Raw genomic sequence first — 21,933 nt, forward strand, 5'->3', positions numbered from 1 at the left:
TATTTTCTGATTTTGTCTATAATTGGTACAATTGTAAATAGTGATTCATCTCTAGTTTGCACCAATTAGCCAAAGGAGTCCAACAGATCTATCAGTAACAATAGTACTGCAAGCTAGTTTCTCTGCCTTTATCTAACTTTACTCTTACATTGAACTAACGAGGTAAAACAGGTATTATGACCACTACCTCAAAAGCAGATAAAACTGAGACTTTGGAAAGTTTAGTGGCACAGCCTCTTGATTCTTACCACTTTGGTATTTTGATCACTAGTAGGTCTAAATACCAAGCAATAAAGCAATGGCTAGCATACAAGCAAAGAAATCAGGGGGTCTTATTGCCAAAGAGTAAATCTGATCACATTGCTGTCTGCTTAAAACCCTTCAGTGACGCCCTTATACCTAAAGGGGGGAATAAATTCAAATTCCTTTTGTCTGGCAGAAGAGGGTCCTTTGTGTGATACAAACTCGGGCTCCTCGTTACCTCTTTCAAAAGGCCCCCTCTTGCTCCTAGTCTCAGCCCTACAAAATGTTTGCTGTCCTCCAAACACTGGCTTTCTGGGGGCCTGTGCCTTTGCTCAAGTTTTTCACTCTTTCTGAAATGTGCTCCCTCCAATTCTGTTGATCAGTTTACCTTTTAAGACTTACTTGGTTTAAGGGCCATCCTCACCGAGACCTCCTTTTCTGACTGCTTCTAGAGTTCTCCTACAAATCAGTGACAGCAGCCATTTATTACTCAATGTGTCCCAAACGCCTAGGAAAGTCCATAGTTGGGGTTTAGTAACATTTTATTAAATGATTGAAGACCAGTCCTTAATCATCTTGACCCCCTTGTATTTAATACATGAAATACACAAAATATAGTTTATGACAGGGACTAAAATCAGGGACTGTAGCAGAACTAGTGATTGAATCCAAGGTCTTATCTTTTAAATCTCTGTATCCGCAGCCGCTGCCCAATCTCTGTCTCCTAGGTGCAAATGGGATTGGGAAGTGAATGAAGTTGGCATCCACCCTACAATCAACATGCTATTTTAGTCATTCCAGAGATTACTTTTTTCTCAGTAAAAAATTGGAGCAATCAAAGTATTATTCCCTGAAGGATTCCATCTTCAGCTGGTCGTTACATTTTAATGGGGCAAAAGTTGGAACAAAACCATTATCTGAGACTATAATTGTCCTTTCCTGTTAATAATCTTACTAGTGAGCAGGTGGTGCGCGTATATTGTGGACGTGAGTGGGGGATAAAGCCCATGTGTTCTTAGGCATGTAGACACACCCGCAGTTTGCAAGCTGGCTTCATCTATAATCGACGTCCATCTGCGGAGCAGCACCGCCAGAGGCCGAGGGTGTGAGTCCATGGCACGAACTCACATCCCCTGGTGCCCAGCCCCTCCTGTTGTCGGTGTGATTTCTGGCTGCACACCCGACTGAAAACAGGATTCACGGCGATGAGAAACGTGCCTGGTTCTCTGCACAAAAGATGATGCCTAGGTGGACGGTCGCCAAGGGAGGATTAGAAAGAAAAGAATGCGAGAATGTGCCCAGGAACCCATTAGCAAGATGGTGAGCTTATGAGTTGGCATTGGGTCTGCGCCGTTCCCAGTGTCTTAGTCACAGGCAAGATCTTCTTGCTCTTCATTTAGCTGTCAACATGTTAAGCAGAGACTAAAAAATTTTTAAGAAGTGCTACTTGGGAAAAGAAGAGTCACTGTGAAACTTAGGGAGTCCATCTGGATCTGGATAAATATTGGTTAGATTGGAGAAGCACAGAGAGATACAGGCTATTCAGCTACTCCTTATTCTAGGAGGCATGATGAGTGATTGGGACAAGAAAGACCACAACATCTTATTCCCCTGATCACTCTTTCCGCTCCTTCTTTGAATAATGTGACATATTTGCACTTTTTGGTCCTCTGACTGTATCACGTGTTTCAGTTTCCTCTCTCCAGATGGTAGTAACCTGGGGAAGAGAAAACATAGTTTTGCCTTTTTTTGTAACTCAGCATGGCACACGTTTCAATAGAAATTAATACACAACTGGTTGATTGTAATTGATTAATCTTCTTAATTAAAACCAAGAAATTGGTTCATTTTTAAAAGACTGCTGAAAAAACAAAAAAGAAGCAAAGGCTGTCATTTCAAAATTAAACACAAATTGTAAAGAACTTCACCCTTTTCTTGTTGGTAGACAGTTCTCTTCTCCTTCCCTTCTTTCTTCCTTCCTCTTTTCTTTTCTTTTCTTTCTTCCTTCCCTCCCTCCTTCCCTCCTTCCTTCCTTCCTTCCTTCCTTCCTTCCTTCCTTCCTTCCTTCCTTCCTTCCTTCCTTCCTTCCTTCCTTCCTTCCTTCCTTCCTTCCTTCCTTCCTTCCTTCCTTCCTTCCTTCCCATCTTTCTCTCTTTCCCTCCCTCCCTCCCTCCTTCCCGCCTTCCCTCCCTCCCTTTTTTTGGCATGTTGAATTTTTTTTCAATGGGAATATTTTGCCACCAAAAAGAAAACCTTGGGAGATGAGGGTGGTAGCAAAGTCCAAAGCCTAACAAAGCTGATATTTTTCAAGCGCTCCTTTAATTTGAAAACCACAGCATTTTTCAATGCGTTTTACCTTTAAAAAGGGAATAATACACATCTGCTCACAACTTAATCCAGAAATGAAATGATGAAAGAAAGCTGTGTTACACATGTGCAGTTTAGACTTGCTCTGTGCCTGCACCCAGCTGCCAGATGGCACATGGCAGTGAGCCTGGTGTCTGGGAAGGGGTGACTCCAAGGGACCAGATACATGACTGACAGAAAGAATTCATCATTTCATATCCGAGATGGCAATTGCTTGCAGGCTCCTGTTTTGCACAATCCCATTTAAGTTTCTATTAGAAGAAGCTGTCTTCAGCATTCGGGCCTGGCCCCAGCATGTAAAATAGAGAGAATGTGCGTCTCTCAGTCTGTGCCCTTGCCCCTCCCCATCCCCCATTCCATTCTCTGAAACTCAAAATTTTTCTTTAGAAATTTGCTCCTGCTTTCCTAGCGCTCTCAGGATTAACTTTATTGAGTTGTGCTTTAACATAAATTCTCATCCCTTAAAATTGTGCTAAACTCTTATGGAGGATATTGTCCGTTTTTTCTTCACTCACCGCCATATGCATAAATTCATATTCAAATCAATTCTTTCTAGATTTGGTTTCTGGGGACCATTTTAAAATCCACATTCTCTTTCTTGCCTTCTAAGAATACTACACATTTACCTTGTTTCTACTTTTGCTTTGGCATCCAGGAAGTTCAGAGCCAACTTTTATACTCAAACACGGACACTATATTAAATGTCAGCATTACCATCTTTACTATATTCTTTTCTCTTGATCCTTAGTTCACATCTCCATTCTTCTTTTATTAAGCCTATTATATATATTTTTGTTGTTGTTGTTGTAAGCTTTCAAAGAACTGTTTTGGAGAAAGGCAGGGTTTATATAAATAATAAAGCATAACTGTCTTGTTTACAGTCCAAATAAATGGCTTTTGTTTTAGATTACATGCCTCTAGAAGAAATGGATTGTGCTTTTAAATAAATGACAATCACATAGCTTTCTTCTTAATTAGCCACAGATATAGCATCCACTTTGATATCGGTGCCTGAAAACCTCATCAGGATTGCCCTTGATAATCAGGGAATTTCTTGAACACATTCTCAGCAACTTGCAGTTTACTTCATTACTTTGGAGAGGTAGACAAGATTCTTATCTTAGAAAAGATATTTAACCAAATCACAGACAATAGCAGCTAAGTTGGAGTGATCATGACTGAGTATAATGAAATTTTAATAAAATAGAATTAAAAATGGGATTGTGCCTGCAAAATGTAAGGAATGCACTTGCCCAAATAATCAGTACTGCGACTCCATTAGTGGGTTCGTGTGTAAAAGGCTCCAGCATCGAGCTGGGTTGTATGTGGAGCGATTTCCAAAGGCAGCACTGTCCTTTAGAAGCTTCAAGTTTAAGCAGAATAATTTTAAACCCTGGGCCGACACGGCAATTTAGCACTTAAATGATATAAGGATTATGCTATAACTCTGGATGCTAACCCCCCCTTAGATAGCCTGAAACATTTCTTTACCTAAAAAGCCCAATCCTATCAAACATGGCCTCACGATCCTATTCTTTCTTAATCATCATTTAAACCTGATCCCTTATCAGACACTCTGGAACAGAACCATGCTTTGCTGATTATGGTGGATGGAGTGCGGCAAAGGAGCTCCCTGTGAAAACAAAGACAGCCAGACAGTCTTCATGAAACCTTCCCGAGGTCCTCAGCACAGATGACGCCTGTCACTCACACACCCGTGGGCGCTGCTGGGCACGACACAGTACAGCTGCAGTCAGTTAAGCCCTTCTGGGTACCATGTGTTTCCACGATCTGTTCTTCCTGTGCTTTGTGCTCATTCATTTTCCCATTACATCAAAAGCTCCTCCAGCACTGAGACCATGTTGACTTCTCCTTTGTAATTCTCCACGGCACACGGGGGTTCAAGAAATGGGAGGTGGCAGCCAAGCCCCTGTCGGAACGGCTGACCACTGAGCCCTCGTGTCCTTTCTGCGTGGTGGACATTCCAGACTCGATACAGGTTGGGTTATGCTCCAGAGCCTGGTGATAAGCTTGGCACCGACCACTTTTGTGCCACGGGCAGTTAAAGTTTTCAACCTTTCAGACCTTAGTTTTCTCATTCGCGGAAATGAGAGCTTTGGGATAGGCTTGTGATTTGGACAGTCCCATTGAAGTTTATTTTAGAACGATCTGTCAGGAAAAAAATATGCGGGTCTTTTCTGAGTGTTGGGATAGGCTTGTGATTCGGACAGTCTCATTTAGGTTTGTATTAGAACAATCTGTCATGAAAAATATGCGGGTCTTTTCTGAATTATGCATTAGAAGATTTGGAGGAGAAGCAGTTTTTAAAAAATGATACCGCTGTGCCCTCATGTGGTTGAAAGTGGAGTAATCAAACTGTTTCCTCAGGATTGCAGCGTTCAGTAAGAAATGTAAACCTGGAATAAATAACCAAAGAGCTGAAGGATAGGCATACAAAGGACATCGATTATTCATGAAAGCACCTTATCACCATGGAGACAGTTTGGTTGCAAGTATAACTGGGAAGCCCCAGGTTTCTCTAGCCTGGGAATACCAGTGAGATCACTGTTAAAATAATATTCCAGATCTGGATACTTTGATTTCCACTTCTGCTTCACTGGCAGAAAATCAAGGTTTTTTTTCTGTACTTCTGAGAAACTCTCAGCGTTCTTACACCTTCCTGAGAAACATCTTGGTTGCTGGGCTTTTTTTTTCCTAGTAGAATTAGTAATCAGATAATCCCCTCCAGGCCAGGCTTTGCTAAATTGCTGCCTGCCCCCCTTGACTTAAAAAATCTATTGGATGTGCCCTTTAATGGAGTCACCCGCATTTACTGGTCTGAATGTTTCTGGATCCATACAAATCCTCGATACCTGCCCACGTCACCTATCAAACCTCAGACGGCTCACAGGAAAACTGCAGCCATTAATCAATCCTCTGGATTCACTGTGCTATCGGGGGCGGGGTGGGGGTGGATATGGACTTTGCAGACTTCAGTTCAAATACTCTGCAGCTTACCAGGTGGGTGTCCTTGGGAGAGTTATGTAGTCTCTGCAAGCTTCAGCACAGATGGCTGTTGTAAAACCAGTTTAATAACATAAGGCTTAAATGAAATAACAAATGCGAAGTAGCTGCCACTGGATAAATTCTAGATCTCTTGCTGTACCTTAAGGTCCTCAGACGTATTTCTGGATTTCCCTTAGTGAACACTGAGGGACTGACCAAAGTCATAGAACGATAAAAATGGCAGATAAAGAGCTGAAGCTTTGGTTTTAGTCGGAGTCCAGATAACGAATGCAAGATGTGATGCTGCAGACACTTTCGAGTGAGGGAGAAAAACAGCCACTTAGCCAGAGCCTGGTATTCCTACCACCAGGAGGGAGAGACTATATTAAGAGAAACTTTGGAGTCCTGATCATTATCATAGATGGGCATTTATTGAGCACTTACTTTATCTGGGGCCCTGTGATAGACACTGGGGAATAGTATGCTCCCGTTTTGTCAGACAGCCACCAGTTCAAACACGCAGTCCAGCATTTCCTCTAAGTACGTTTGCACTGGTCAGATCATGTGATCTTTTGGTTCTGAGAGACACTGCAGATTTAAAGTCAGGTTGGTTGCCTCCAAGAGGCTTATATTCTAGCTAGGAAGAAAAGGCAGGTTTATAAAGAGATAAGTAATAATCAATGTATTATTTTTTAACCTTTAAAAAAATAGCTTCAAACCTACAGAAAAACTTCAGGAAGAGTAAAAAGAACTCCTTTGCTTCCCCCCGCAAGCCCCCAGTTGTTAGCATTTTACCTCATTTGCTCCACCACCCTCTCTCTTTATATTTACAGATGTTTGTTTTCTGGCATGATGTTCCACAAGTGCCTCCCTTCAGAGGGTGCCTCCCTAAACCAGGGCACCCTCCATAACTACCACACAACCCTCCCAGCCGTGAAATCAACATCAGTTCAGCGTCACTGGATCCTAGTCACCAGCTGGTTTTCACTAGCAGTCCCAGCAAGATCAGGATTGTGAGTTGTACTTCATTGCGGCATCTCACTGGTTGCCATCTAGAACAGTTCCTGGGTCTTTCCCCCTCTTTTTCTGCTAGGAAAGTCCCCATCACACTTGGCAAATCTCCCAGCCCTCACCTACTCAGCCCCCTTTTCTACTGTGTGCAGATGTTCCAATGTGTCTAACGAGCGGCATGACTAGTCATACCTTAAACCCAAAACAGGGAGCAAGCAGTCCCAGCTTGCTTTTCAAGTGGGAACTCTCCGGGGAGGGCACTCTCCCCTGGGGTAGATGAATACCCGACCTGGGGCAGCACAGAGTAGACTCTCCTCTCCTACAGAAACAGGGCCTGCCAAGCTGCCATCCACCAAACCTGACCCAAGCAGTTGGCCTCCCTGAGTGGCGGGCCCTGATGGGCTCTCCTCCCCTGCTCTTTTGGACCCTCTGGACTGTGTAAGTAATAAAGCAGGCATTTGCTGAGAGCATCTGTTGTGCCTGAGCCTGTGTTCCCATGACCCGCCATATAGCAACTCACTCCACAACGTCCTTGAGAGCCTGAAAGCATGCAGATTCTTCCGTGGGTTGGATGACCCTCTACCTGGGTCCCTCTGCTATTTCCTCATGACTAGGTTCAATCCATATGTTCTTGGCAGGAATACTCAGAATTTATGCTGTGTGCTTCTCACCCTGACCCATTGCTATGATATTAACTTTCATCAAATGGCCAGGTTAGTGTCTGCCAAGTTCCTCCATCATAAAGTCACCATTTTCCACTTTGTACGTGATTATTGTTTGGAGAGGAGATATTTATTATTACATAAATATCCTGTTCTTCATCAATCCTCCATGGACCTTCCTTAGCATCCATTTAGACTCCTGTTTCAGAGAAGGGAGAGGAAGGAAAAGTTGGAAGGGAAGGGAATATGGAAAGGAAGAGGAGGTCAAGAAGCATTTTAAGGTACCTAATTAAGAATTATTAAAAGGAAAGATCAATGCTTCTATTCCCAGTTCCTTTTATTTTTTGTAGCCTTGCCTTGGATTGCTGCTGTAATGCTTGCCTAAATTGTAATGCTTACATAAAATGTGCTCCAAAGATATTTTTAATTGAAGAAAATATTATTAATAATGGTATTCCCAGTGGACTTTTTGAGAGTTTGCAATGTGCTATGGTTTCTATAGGCATTACTATTTTTAATCGTCCCCACTATTGTAATGAGATAGTGCTACTGTTATTTCCATTTTACAGATGAGAAAAAAGGGTTAGAGAGATTAAGCAACCTGCTCAAGGTCACACAGCTAGTAAATGGTGGAGCTGTGGGTGAATCAGGCAGGTCCCCAATTTATCATAGAACCTCATTACTGGGTCACTTTCCATCCTCATTGTATCCTCCTGTCCTAAATATTTATATATCCCATGGCTTCAATTACCACCTATACTCCAATGACCCCCATGTTTCCATCTCCATCCTAGAATTATCCTGAGTTCCAAGGATCATAGATCCAGTTCACACCTCAATTAGTGTGTCCCATAGACACCTCAAGCTCAATAGCTTAAGCAAATCCCATGATCTCATCCCTACAGTCCACTCCACTGATTTCTATATCCCTCTAATTAGTCAAGACTAAAACTTGGGATACACCCTTGACACGACACTTTCCTATCCCTTACTCCCCTTATCCAACCACTAACCAAATCTTATTCACCCTCCCTTCAAAATACCTCTCCAAGTATTTCATTCCTCTCCATTTTCACTCATTGGCACTCAAATTTTCTCTCTATGTGACTTTAAAGGGACAGGAGGGGAATGATGCTTTAGCTCTGGGTAAGCAATTTTAGTGCTTGGGTTGCACTGTGTTTTAAAACATGTACCCACTATTTAACAAAGGAGGGACTTGAGAACACTCTCTTCTATAAAAGCCTGTGAGTTTAGGTTTATTATTTTCTACAGTTTTAGAACTGTAGAAACTTTGAACTTATCTAGTTTGATGGTCAACAAGTCAACAAACACTCTTTGAGCTTCAACTGTATGCCAGGTACTGAGCTTTAAATATCAGGAATAAGATATTGTCTCTGTCCTCAGAGTTTATAATCTGGTGGGAGATATGGGTAAATACAACAGTTATTGAAGTTGTTTTGAAATCATTGAATCTAATGCAAAGTGATTTGCTTTTAACTCAACTGTTTAGACAGAGGACTGAAATTCGTCTCCGACTCCTAAAGCTTTTTTATGTGTGTGCTGAGAATAATTGCTGATTTTCAAATAAGATTTAGTCGTATCCTATTGATCAAACAATATACTTGTTGGAAATGATCATTTTGCATCCTTAGAACCTCAGGAGCTGAAACATGGGATTGTAATCTTTGTATATACTGATATATGGTCAAAATGCAGCTATTCAGAATTTGCCATTATGGGATTCTGCAATCCCACATGCCCAAAAGTTTACTTCAAATCTAAATTTAGAGCCCAAATGATGGCATGATTTCCAAAATTGGAAAGTGAGTTTTCCATCTTCTCTTACCGTTAGAATTCTTAAAATTGTTTTTTTGACTTTTCAACTTCCTACTTTTGTTTCTAACAACAAGTAGTGCCTTGACTTTTCATTTCATTTTGCTAGCTCAAGAAGAGGATTTAATTCTCTGTTTGGAGTAAGTATTGACCTGAAAATTCAAAATAAAACTCAGCAATGGCAAGTGCAGAGCAGAGAAAGAATTAGCTTTATAAAAGGAAAAGCAGGCATGGCTGGCAAAGGAAGGGAGAGCCTTAGCACAGATGCTAATGTGTTCACAAACCATAGAACTAGTTATGTCAGACCAACCCAGTTTCTACTGAAAAAGAGGAAGCAAGTAAGTACCTTTTAAACCTGCTATGTGCTCTGCTGGGAAATTTACACACTCTAAACAACCCCTTGAGGATAGCATTTTTATTTTCATTTTTCTGATGAGAAAGTGAGGCTCAGAGTGAGAAGGTAGGTGCCTACAGTCAGATAGTGGGTAAGTGGTCAAGCTCAGATTTAAACCGAGCTGTGTCTGGCAAGCTCCAAATCTCTTGTTCTTTTTGATTTATATGTTCTTTTTCTTTTTTTTTAAAGATTTATCTTATTTATTTCTCTCCCCTCCTCCTCCTTCCATTATCTGCTCTCTGTGTCCATTTGCTGTGTGTTCTTCTGTGTCCACTTGCATTCTTGTCAGGTGGCACCAGGAATCTGTGTTTCTTTCTGTTGCATCATCTTACTGCATCAGCTCTCCATGTGTGCAGCGCCATTCCTGGGTGGACTGCGCTTTTTTTTGCGCAGGGTGACTCTTCGTGCAGGTGCACTCCTTGCATATCGAACACCCCTATGCAGGGGGCACCCCTGCATGGCACAGCACTCCTTGCACAGCAGCACTGCACATGGGCCAGCTCACCACATGGGCCAGGAGGCTCTGGGTATCGAATCCTGGACCTTCTATAAGGTAGGCGGACGCTCTATCAGTTGAGCCACATCCACTTCCCATCTTTTTATTTTTTAGGTGAGTGATATCACTATAAGATTAGAGAAATGTATTTCTCAACTCCCAAAAGCCATTTGCCAAGATGTCCTGGAACACGAGGATGATGAAGTGAGTTAGTAACTCAGAGGCAGTAGAGGGGAAGTTGTTGAAGTCATGCTGCTTGGGTGAGAATCTGGACTCCACTTCCAGAAGTATGATGGTGAGGAAGTTCCTTAACTCATTGGTTCATCAGTGTTTTCATTTAAAAAATGGGGATTATAAAGACATGTGCCTCATGGAGTTTTAAGAGGATTATATGAGATAATACATAAGAAATATTTGCAAATAAGGGCTTTGCAAATAAGTGCTCAATAAATGTTAGTTATTATTTATTATAACTAAAGGGTCTGGCTTTAGAATTCTGATTAAATTTTCCAGATTAACCAGGAATGTTGTTCCTAGAGACTTTCAGAATTCTGCCTTAATCCACGTTCTATGCAGCAGTGTAAAGTGACATGAATTAGGGTGCACATGGCATACACACACTCAATTCTCCTTATGCATGGATTCTGTATTTGCGAATTCGCCTACTCCCTGAAATTTACCTTCAACCCAGATCAGCCCTCTGGCACTTGTTGCGGCCATTCCCAGGCATGCGCAGAGTGGCAAAACGTTTGCGTCACCGACGCTCACGAAGCTGAGTGAGGCGATGCTCCGGCAGCTAGCCTCAGGTCTCTTAGTGTAAACCAGTGTCTGCTTCACAATCTGTTTAGTGCCACGTTTTCCACAGATTTGTGCTTTTTATTGGTGATTGCACTGTTTAAAATGACCTCCAGGAAACGGACTTTAGCCCAGTGGTTAGGGCGTCCGTCTACCATATGGGAGGTCTGCGGTTCAAACCCCGGGCCTCCTTGACCCGTGTGGAGCTGGCCCATGTGCAGTGCTGATGCGCGCAAGGAGTGCCCTGCCACGCAAGGGTGTCCCCCGCGTAGGGGAGCCCCACGCGCCAGGAGTGCGCCCGTGAGGAAAGCCGCCCAGCGTGAAAAGAAAGAGCAGCCTGCCCAGGAATGGCGCCGCCCACACTTCCCGTGCCGCCTACGACAACAGAAGCGGACAAAGAAACAAGATGCAGCAAATAGACACCAAGAACAGACAACCAGGGGAGGGGGGGGGGAATTAAATAAATAAATAAATCTTTAAAAAAAAATAAAATAAAATGACCTCCAAGCGCAGGGCTCCAGCGCCGTCCTGTGTTCTTCCACACACGAAGCACGTGATGTGCCTGAGGAAGAAACACTGTGCAGGAAGAGCTTTCCTCAGGCATGACTTCTGGTGCTGTTGGCCACAAGTTCAGTGCTATTGAGCCAACAATACATATTCAGTGAGGGAACCTGAAGCAAACACACAAAGCAAGCTTACGTATTGGTTGGTTGGCAAAAATATTGTGGGCAGACGCTTGCGAGAACCTAGGCCTGTATTTCGCCTCAGAGCCCAGTATTGGTTAATCAAGTGTTCAGCGACCTTATAGAACATCACTGTGAAGAACGAGAATTGACTCTACTTGTCAAATTTAGGGTGAGATGAAGCTGGCAAGGAACAGTGATGATCTTGGATGGAAGGGTCAGAGCCAAACAGCCTAGCAAGCTGCAGTAATAGACTGGGTATAGCTACTTAAGAACCACCAATACCTTAGAGGCTTGAAATAGCTATCACTTGTTGATGGGGTCCCTGCTCTGGGACTGGGGCGCGCAGCTGGGGCACTAGCGCTCTGCTTGTCTCTAATCCTCCTCTTGGGGCCTTCTCATGCTGATGGCAGGAGTACAGCTTGCCGGTCCAGTCATAGAAACACTTTTCAAGACTGTGTGTGTGTTTTTGTTTTTTGTTTTTTGTTTTTTTTACAAATTTTATTGCAGCAACATATATATGACATAAAAATTGCCATTTTTGCCATTTTCAGTGGCATTAATTATATTCACAATGTTGTGTTGCCACCACCACCATTCATTTGGTAATGGATTACCAAAACTTTTTTCCCAGCATCTCAAACAGAAACTTTGTACCCATTAAGCAATAATATCCCATTACCTCCCCAGGCCCCCATCCTGGCCCCTGGTAACCTGAAATCTGCTTTCTGTCTCTATGAATTGGCTTATTTAGATATTTCATTTAAGTGGAATCATAATAGTCATCCTTCTGTGTCTCACTTCTCCACACATGATGTCTTCAAGGTTCACCCCTGTGTAGCATGTATTGAAACTTCATTCCTTTTTTATGGCCAAGTAACATTCCATTGTATGGGTAGACCACATTTTGTCTATCCATTCATCTGTGGATGGACACTTGGATTGTTTCTACCTCTGGGTTATTGTGACTATGCTGCTGTGAACATTGATGTACCAGTTCTAAGTTCCTGCTTTTATCAAGACTGTGTTTTCATCACATTTGTTAATATTCTGTTTGGCCAAAACAAGTCTCATGGCTGAATCAGGGCTGGAGAATTCCACCCCACCCACAGAGGGAGGGCCCTGCAAAGTCCTAAGGTAAAGGATACAGAAAACACTGAAGATTTGGGCGCATTAATGTAAATAGTATAGGTAAATCCAATAAGGTGGATTTTGTTTATTAAATTATAGCACATAAAAGGAAAGTTGAATATTTTACATTTATGAGTAAGTTTGAACTATTTATGGCAATTTACAGGATATGAAAGTTCTCTTTTAATAGATTGCTAAAATTTGCTAGAGTGTGCCATTCATTTCATAAAAGATAAGATTTGTAAACTGGATTAAAAGGTAAGAGAAATTAGATTTTAACATTTGTAACATTAATAAAATGGATATTAATTTTTAAAGCTAAGATAACCTTGGAGCAATATTTTTGGTGTACAAAAGCCCCTCTTGATAACATCTTAAAATCTTCCTTGGCCCTCTCGCTCCCACAGGCAGTCATTCTCTCTCTCAGAGCCTCTTGCCTGAGAGGCAACTGGCAGAGGAGCCCTGTTCTCAGCCTGCCATCACCATGACAATTGGACAGGCTGCCCCCTTCTGGGGCAGGGGGCTTTCTCCTTTCTCTTTACAGCCGCAGAACCCAGTGGCACCCCTGTGAACGCTGAGTAAGGGAGACGCATGTGGGGAGAAGGCTGAGCCGGGAAGGGCAGCCACCTAGGGGTGAACCTCAGGTCGGGCCTGTGGAAGGAATCCGGGGCTTGGCCTTCTGCTGGCTCTCCTGGCACGCCCCGCAGGCAGGCGGCTCGCTTGGGCAATACATGATTCTGCAGCTGTGTGGATCTAGGTTTGGGCTCGATGCTTTGGTAAGTCACGCTTCTCCGCATTCCAAACACTCATTCATGATGAGGTTATGGCCACACTTGCCTGCCACCGTTTTTAAAAGATTCACAGAGAGATGTCACCTTGTGGCTGGAAGGAGCTGCCCTGGGCTGTCAGAGCTGGCTGTCTCTTCCACACAGTGGCTTCTGTGGGAGAATGACTGCTCTCTCTCTCTCTTCTCAGAGGGAGTAAGGGCAGGTATCAGTCTTTCAGGGTAAATGATCAGTGTTTATCAATAGATGGATTTGGTTTAGCTGAACAGTTTGCTGGAAGGAAAAAAGGAAAATTCAGAATCTTGAGTGGCTGTGTCTCATTCATCTCTAAGACCCCACTTGGGAGTACCTGTTCAGCATGCCATGAAACATTTGTTACATGAACAAGTGGAAGGATGAATGAATGAGGATAATTTTCTTGATGGTATGGGTTTGAATTCTATAAAAATACTTTTGTAGAAGGTGCCGATGGAAGCAGCAAACAACAGTGCTGTTTTATCTGTTTTGGAGAGCTCACACCTCTTCTGGGAATTGTCTCTTTTCAGGGTTTGAGTAGGAGCTCCCCTCTCCCTCAGATCTCATCCTCTGTCCACAGTGACTGGAGCCGAGCTGGGTACCTGACCCAAGCTGGACCAATCACAGAACCTGGAGGGTCTTTCTTGGTTGGAGACCCTTTGCAAGTGCGGATCTGCTGCCCGAGTCTCCCAGAGCAAACTGGCTAAAGAGAATACAGAGACAAAAACAAAATCAGAACTCTTGTGACCGTTTGAGTCATGGTTTTGGTCATTCCCAGGACCAAATATTTTCCTTCTCTGCCTAAACTAGTTTGAGTTAGTTTGCTGCCACTTGAAACCACAAATACGCACTGACAGAGTTAACGATGGTGTTCGGAATGTGGGTTTGCTATGAAAATCTTACAAAGTCCAATTATTATCCCAATGTTTCCGACAAAGAATCAGGACCAACAAAGTGAGTTCACTTGTCCAAGTTCATGCAGCGAGCAAGTGGCAGCCCCAGGCAGTCAGGCTCCAGAGCCAGCTTTTCTCCCCAAAGCTTTACTACTTCCCTCAACTCTGTGTGACGCTTGATGACCGTGGTGACAGACACCCACATCGTTACGTTGGAAACAGGTGCTAGCCTGTCCGTGGAGGATGCTGGGATCCCAGACATGACCAGTCACTAAGCGGGGAAAACGTGCAGCCGTGGCAAGCTCCCTGTGGCCGTGTGGTTTATACGATTGCTCTTTGCTGCTAAACTTGGAGGCATTCTTGGGCATGGGTTTTTATTTTCTCAGTCACTACCAGGTGCTCAGCTAGATATGGAAAGGGGGAGGATGAACACCAATCTAGAACCATCTGGGAGTCTTTTTCAAGCTGAGACTGGAGACAGGCTGGGGGCAGCAGTGGGGTCCTCAGACCTAGCTTCTGTACACTGATTCACAGTTGATAAGTACTTTTCATCACCTTCATAGCCATTACTGCTATCATACAGACAGATTGCTCAGTATTGAAGATCTTATACTTATGCTGTACCAGGTGCAGCAGAAAGTTCTTTAGACATACAAAACCCTGACAGACACCTGTATACACCTAAGGGGGTCCTAGAGATGCCACTGTACTTGGAAACTTGGGGATCTCAGTGTGGATGGACTTCTAAATTACAGATAGCAAATGAGCACCAAGGCTTGGTCATGTGCATTTTAGAGAGAGCTGTGGAGCACAAGGGACTCACCATGCTGCTTGCACGGTTATTTGTGTGGCAACAAAGCATTTTGATATTATTAAAAAGTTGCTTCTGTTCATTCATCCATTCATTAAAAGCCACAGTTATCTGCTGGGCCCCGATGACACAGTGCTGGGCTTTGGGCCCCCGGTGACGCAGCGCTGGGCATTGGTGATGCACCAGGCAACCCCTGAGCAGCCCCTGCTGTGATGGAAGCAAGAGGCTGGGGATGGGGTCTGTGGGGGAGGCTAAAGAGTCACCAGAGGGAGCACTGGGCACATCCTGATGGAGATGGGGTAGGTGTCCCAGACGGAGGGTTCCAGAGAGTGATCCATCGGGTGAGGCATGCTGAGTGGGACAGAGGGCACACCTGTAATGGCTTGAAAAGGTAAGGGAAAAGAGAAAAAAGGCGAGGGGGCAAGTTATTGTGAGAGTACCAAAGAACGCCAGCGTGGGAGAATGCACTTGAGAGCACAGAGGTGTTTTCAGGGACAGGAGGAAAGGCTGGAGAAATGAAGGGTGGGAGCTCGTCGGAAGGTGTGCAGGGCTGGTATTTCACACAAGGAAAAGGAAAAATTCATTGTCTCTTACTAGATGGCCCCTAGATCTGGCAGTAGATACAAACATCGCAGGTGAAGTCACTCTAAATCAAGTGCCCTTCTCTACTCCCAGGAATCCCGAGTCCCCTAGAGTAATCATTATTACCCTGTATTTTAAACCTTTGCACTCCTGCACCTGGCTGCCTCACTAGAATGTGATTCCCTGAGTACAGCAATGTGTACACCCCCTTCTCTAGGTAGCCCTGAGCCACCTGATGTATTGAAGGCCCTGGATAAATGTTTGGAAGATAGTGATGTTACAGGATCTTTCATACTTAGTATCAACCATAATGTGCTGTTTGCAATTAATGATAGTTACTCATCTGTGGGCTGTGCTTTAGAACACAGCAGCATCTTTGAGACTTGGTTATTCCTTTAGAATAATAGGCTAAATGCATTGCTATGTCTTTTAGGGTTCTGTGAGCATCCCATGCAAAATGAGTCTTTATAGCTTATGCTAGAGCTTTTTTTTTTCCTGCCTTTTATTTTTTAAATATATATTTTATTTATTTTTAAAAGATACTTAGGTTACATAAAATGTTACATTAAAAAATAGAAGGGATTCCCATATGCCCCACTCCCCACACCTCCCACTTTTCCCACAATATCAACTTCTTTCATTAGTGTGGTACATTCATTGCAATTGATGAACACATTTTGTAGCATTGCCACACAGCATGGATTATAGTTTACATTGTAGCATTATAGTTTACACTCTCTCCCACTCCATTCTGTAGGTTATGGCAGGGTATATAATGTTTTGTATCTGTCTTTGCAATGTCATTCAGGATAATTCCAAGTCCCGAATATGCCCCCATATTATTCCTCTTTTTCCCTCTCCCTGCCTTCAGCAACTCCAGTAGCTACCGTCTTGACATCAATGATATGATTTCTTACATTGCTAGAATCAAAATAAGTCTATAGTAGAATACCAGGCAGTCTCCTCTAGTCCATATTTTGTTCCCCAATCCTGAGGATTCTGGGATGGTGATGCCCACTCCACCTCTAATTGAGAGGGGACTTCAGTACCATATGGCTGATGTATGGGACTCTCTTGCTTGCAGTTGTAGATGCTCATGGTTCTTTGGTGTGGTGGTTGTCCATCCTCACCTCCCTGTTAGCTGTCCTGAGTGAGTTCAATGAATTGGAGAGTAAGTGTTGCAACTCTGCCAAGGCTCAAGGCCCAGCTGGCACATGGACAGAGATTTAAGTCTCTTGGGCTTACACCTACCAACTCCAGTGCCAACTATAGGTTCAATAAAAGGGACAGAAGAGTTATGTGTAGAGAAGTCACATCTGAGTTCAACTCTTTCACACTCGGGAACAAAAACTCCAAAGAAGGGCCCACTGGCAAGGCACCAAAATCCTAAGCTATCTGCCATGATTGTAGGGCCTGGGTGTCCTTGTAGCCCTCAGTAGCCCCATTATTTGGGGTAGTATCTACTTTGGCTGTCTATGAGATCCTGCTGAGACATGCATAAGCATTATCTCCTGACTCATTTTGAAGGCTCTTAGCCATATAAACTCATTTGTCTTTACTGTTTCCCTCTTTTATTTGAGGTCTTTTTTGAGTTGCATCACCAGCTGGTGCTTGGTAGTAATCCCTTGGTGCCAGGTAGCCTCATCCCTGAGAGTCATGTCCCACACTGGGGGAAGGTAATGCATTTAAATGCTGAGTTTGGCTTAGACAGTAGCCACATTTGAGCAACTTGGAGGCTCTCAGGTAGTAACTCTTAGGCAGCCTGCAACACTAGGCTAAGTTGAAATTTCAAGAGCAAAAGGCTCATAAGCATAGTCATGAGTCTCAAGGGCCCATCAATGGGCCATCCTTCTTCATTGGTCATTGTCCCTATATGTGGGGGATTATTGCTATTCCATTAGAGAATGTGGCAGAGCTCCCCAGGATGGGAATTCAGTATTCTTTCAGTTGTGTGACTCTCTACCCACTGTGGAAATGCCCCACGAATATTTGAACATATTTATATACTTTTTATGTATGCCCAGGTGAACTTCCTCTCATGTATCTCCCATCACTGGCACCCCACACCAGTGCTCCTCCCTTGCCATAGTTGAATCCTTCTGTGATCCAAAAATTCTTCAAAAAATGAAGCCAAATACTGATTAATAGACCTGGCTGGCTAAGGTTTAACTCTAGGAACAGCTGGAGTGTGAATCTGTCCAAGTCAGAAAGAGACTGGTAGCCACAATTTTGACTCTGCCCTCACCCTGAGGGGAAGCCCGGCTGACCAAAAATCATAGTGATGGTAGGAACCGGTTTCTTTCACCTAGAACAGCCTGAAGCCCTAGCCTAGGCTGGCAGGCCCTGCACCAGCCTATTCAGGTAACTGCAGGTACCTTTGGCTGGCACAGACTGAATAATTGGAAGTCTACTGGGGCAATTGCAGTCATCTTGGACCGGCGCTGCAAAGACTGCTGCCCACACCTGCAGTTCCATCCCTGCCCCAGGTATGGGAGAAAGGGGCATGAAGCCTCATCAGTCTCTCTGGGCAACTACAGTCTGGGCCTACATGACTGGGATAATTCCACACAGCTGTGACTCTGTCCTACCCCTGGCAAAGGAAAGTTGGGAGAAGCTTCATCAGTCCCTGGGGCAATGAGGGCAGCTTGAGCCTCCACAGCTTATAGCACTAACTACATTCTTGGCTTCTCCTGCACAACCAGCAAGGGAGAAAGGGCAGGAGGCCCTAACCTAAAGAGAAAAACTGCACCCAGAATAAATACTCTAGGAAGGCAGATGCCAAGACACCAACAAAAATTACAATCCACAGCAAGAAATAGGAAGATATGGCCCAGTTAAAGGAAGAACAAGATAAGCCTCCAGGTGACATAAAGGAGTTGAAATAACTGATCACAGATGTTCAAACAAATCTCCTTAATAAATTCAATGAGATGGCTAAAGAGATTAAGGGTATTAAGAAGACACTGGATGAGCACAAAGAAGAATTTGAAAGCATACATAGAAAAATAGCAGATCTTATGAGAATGAAAGTTTACAATAAATGAACTTAAAAAAACATTGGAATCATATAATAACAGATTTGAGGAGGCAGGAGAAAGGATTGCTGAGCTTGAAGAAATGGCCTCTGAAAGTGAACATACAAAAGAACAAATGAAGAAAAGAATGGAAAAAATTGAACAAGTTCTCAGGGAACTAAATGACAGCAAAAGACATGCAAATATACATGTCATGGGTGTCCCAGAAGGAGAAGAGAAGGGAAAAAAGGGGCAGAAGGAATATTGCAAGGAATAATAGTAGAAATAATTTCACCCCTTTTGAAGGACATAGACATCCATGTCCAAGAAGCGCAACATACTTCCATCTGAAAAAATCCAAATAGACCAACTCCAAAACACATACTAATCAGAATGTCAAATGCAAAAGACAAAAGGAATTCTGAGAACAGTAAGAGAAAAGCAATGCATAACATAAAAGGGGTACCCAATTAGATTAAGTGCTGATTTCCCACCAGAAACCATGGAGGCAAGAAGACAGTGGTATGATATGTTTAAGATACTATAAAAGGAAAACTTCCAGCCCAGAATTTTATATCTGGCAAGGTTGTCTTTCAAAAATGAGGGCAAGTTTAGAATATTCACAGATAAACAGAAACTGAGAGAATTTCTAACCAAGAGAACAAATTTTCCAGGAAATGCTAATAGGTGTGCTACAGCCTGAAAAGAAAAGACAGGAGGGAAAGGCCTGGAAGAGAGTCTAGAAATGAAGAAATAAAAGTAACCAAAAGTGTCAAAAGAGTGGGGAAAATAAAATATGACAGATAAACCTCAAATAGGAATAAACTTAACCAACAATGCAAAGCACTTGTATTCAGAAAACTGCAATTCAATGTTAAAAGAAATTTTAAAAAATCTAAATAACTGGAAGAACATTCCATGCTCATGGACTGGAAGACTAAATAACATCAAAACGTCAATTCTACTCAAACTGATATACAGATTCAATGCAATCCAAATAAAAATTCCACCAGCATTAAAAAAAATATTGAAAACATGATTATCAAATTTATTTGAAAGGGTAAGGGGTCCTGAGTAGCCAGAAAAAGGAAAAGCAAATTCTCATTTCCAGACTTTAAATTATATTATCTAGCTATAATGGTAAAAACAGCATGGTACTGGCATACAGACACATAGACTAATGGAACCAAATTCATAGTTCAGAAACAGACCCTCACATGTATGGTCAAATGATTTTTTTTTACTAGCCTGTCAAACCCACAAAGCTCAAGCAGAACAGTCTATTCAACAAACGGTGCTGAAAGAATTGGATATCCATAGCCAAAGGAAGGAAAGAGGACCCCTATCTCACACCTTATCCAAAAATTAACTCAAAATGGATCAAAAATCTAAAAATAAAAGCAAGAATAATAAAGCTTCTAGAAGAAATTGTAGGAAAATAACTTCAAGCCCTGGTGGTAGGTGGTGGATTCTTAAATGAGATAAGAGGAGGACGGAGATGGACTACTGATGTTCAATGTATATAGAAGTTTTAATTAGCTTTAAGTAAAAGTGTGGAAATGCGTAAAGCAGATGGTAACAAATAGTGAGTAACAGCTAGTTTATAAATGGGAATGTGGTTGAAAATGGTAGTCGAGGGATGTAAATGCCAATTGACAGAGTGCTAGAGAATAATCTAGGAACTGAATAGCAAAGTAAACCAAGGGGTGGATGAGAATTGCAGCTGATGGTACAGATGCAAGAGTGTCCTTTGTGAGCTAGAGTAAATGTACATCACTACTGCAGGGTGATGGGACTGTGGAGAAATTTGGGAAAAATACAACTGGAGTAACCTATGAACTGTGGTTAGCAGTAATAATGTAATATGCTTGCATCTATGCCAAAGATATACTGTGTTGATAATGGGGCAGTATAGAGAATCTGTGCTAAATGTACACTATGGACATGGTAACAATCAGATAATATTATTTTATTTGTAACAAATGTTCCACCACAGTGTGGTGTGTTGATAGATGAATGTTGTTTGGGAATTCTGCACATGTACATGATTTTTTTTTTTAAGATTTGTTTTTTATTTATTTTTCTCCCCTTCTCCCTCTCCCCATTGTCTGCTCTCTGTGTCCATTCGCTGTGTGTTCTTCTGTGTCTGCTTGTATTCTTGTCAGTGGCACCAGCAATCTGTGTCTCTTTTTGTTGTGTCATCTTGCTCCATCAGCTCTCTGTGTGTGCAGCGCCACTCCTGGGCAGGCTGCACTTTTTTTTTCACGTGGAGCGGCTCTCCTTAGAGGGCATGGGGCTCCCCTACGCGGGGGACACCCCTGCGTGGCAAGGCACTCCTTGCTTGCATCAGCACTGCGCATGGGCCAGCTCCACACGGGTCAAGAAGCCCCGGGATTTGAACCGCGAACCTCCCATGTGGTAGATGGACGCCCTAACCACTGGGCCAAGTCCGTTTCCCTTCAATAAATATTTTAAAAAATGAAAAAAAAAGTCAAATATATTGCCAAATTCAATGAAGAGGAAAATGAGATAGTAATGATACGTTTAAGCATAAGAAATAAAATACATAATAATTTAGAAAAACTAAAACTAAAATAAAGTAAAAAAAGTTGGGATATTAAAAAAATGAAATATATTAAAAATTTTTTTTGATGTTTTGCCTTTCATTGCTGTAATAACTGCTGCCCTGTATGTACAGTGGCATTTTCTTCCATTTCTTCCTCAGTGTCTTACTTTTGTTTTCATTGTATCTTCAGAGAAGTTTGAGGTCACATAAAATCACATATGGGGACTCCCATATACTCAACATCCTCCCCCTTTCCCCCCCTCCCTATTAACGATCTTTTTACATGTGGACAATACATTTGTTACAACTGATGTACAAATATTGAATCATTTAGCTATTAACCATGGTCAGTAGTTTACATTATGATTTACGTTTTAGACCGTACACTTTTATAAATTTTTGGTGCAATTCAACATGGCGTATCCATCATTGCAAGATCGTGCAAAACAGTTCCATTGCCCCGAACTACTCCCTCTTCCATCTATTCTATTTCTCCCTCTCCCTCCCCCTCCCCTCGGGGCTACCTCATTCTAGAGTTTTAATTGCTGCCTTTCAAGGCAGGATCTGCTAGATGCTCAAAAACAAGCATCTCTGTGGTGTTTGCCTTGGGTCAGTAGTATGATATGTTCTTACGGAACAGAGCAAT

This window comes from Dasypus novemcinctus, chromosome 15 (assembly GCF_030445035.2).
Source record: "Dasypus novemcinctus isolate mDasNov1 chromosome 15, mDasNov1.1.hap2, whole genome shotgun sequence".
Lineage (NCBI taxonomy): Eukaryota > Metazoa > Chordata > Mammalia > Cingulata > Dasypodidae > Dasypus > Dasypus novemcinctus.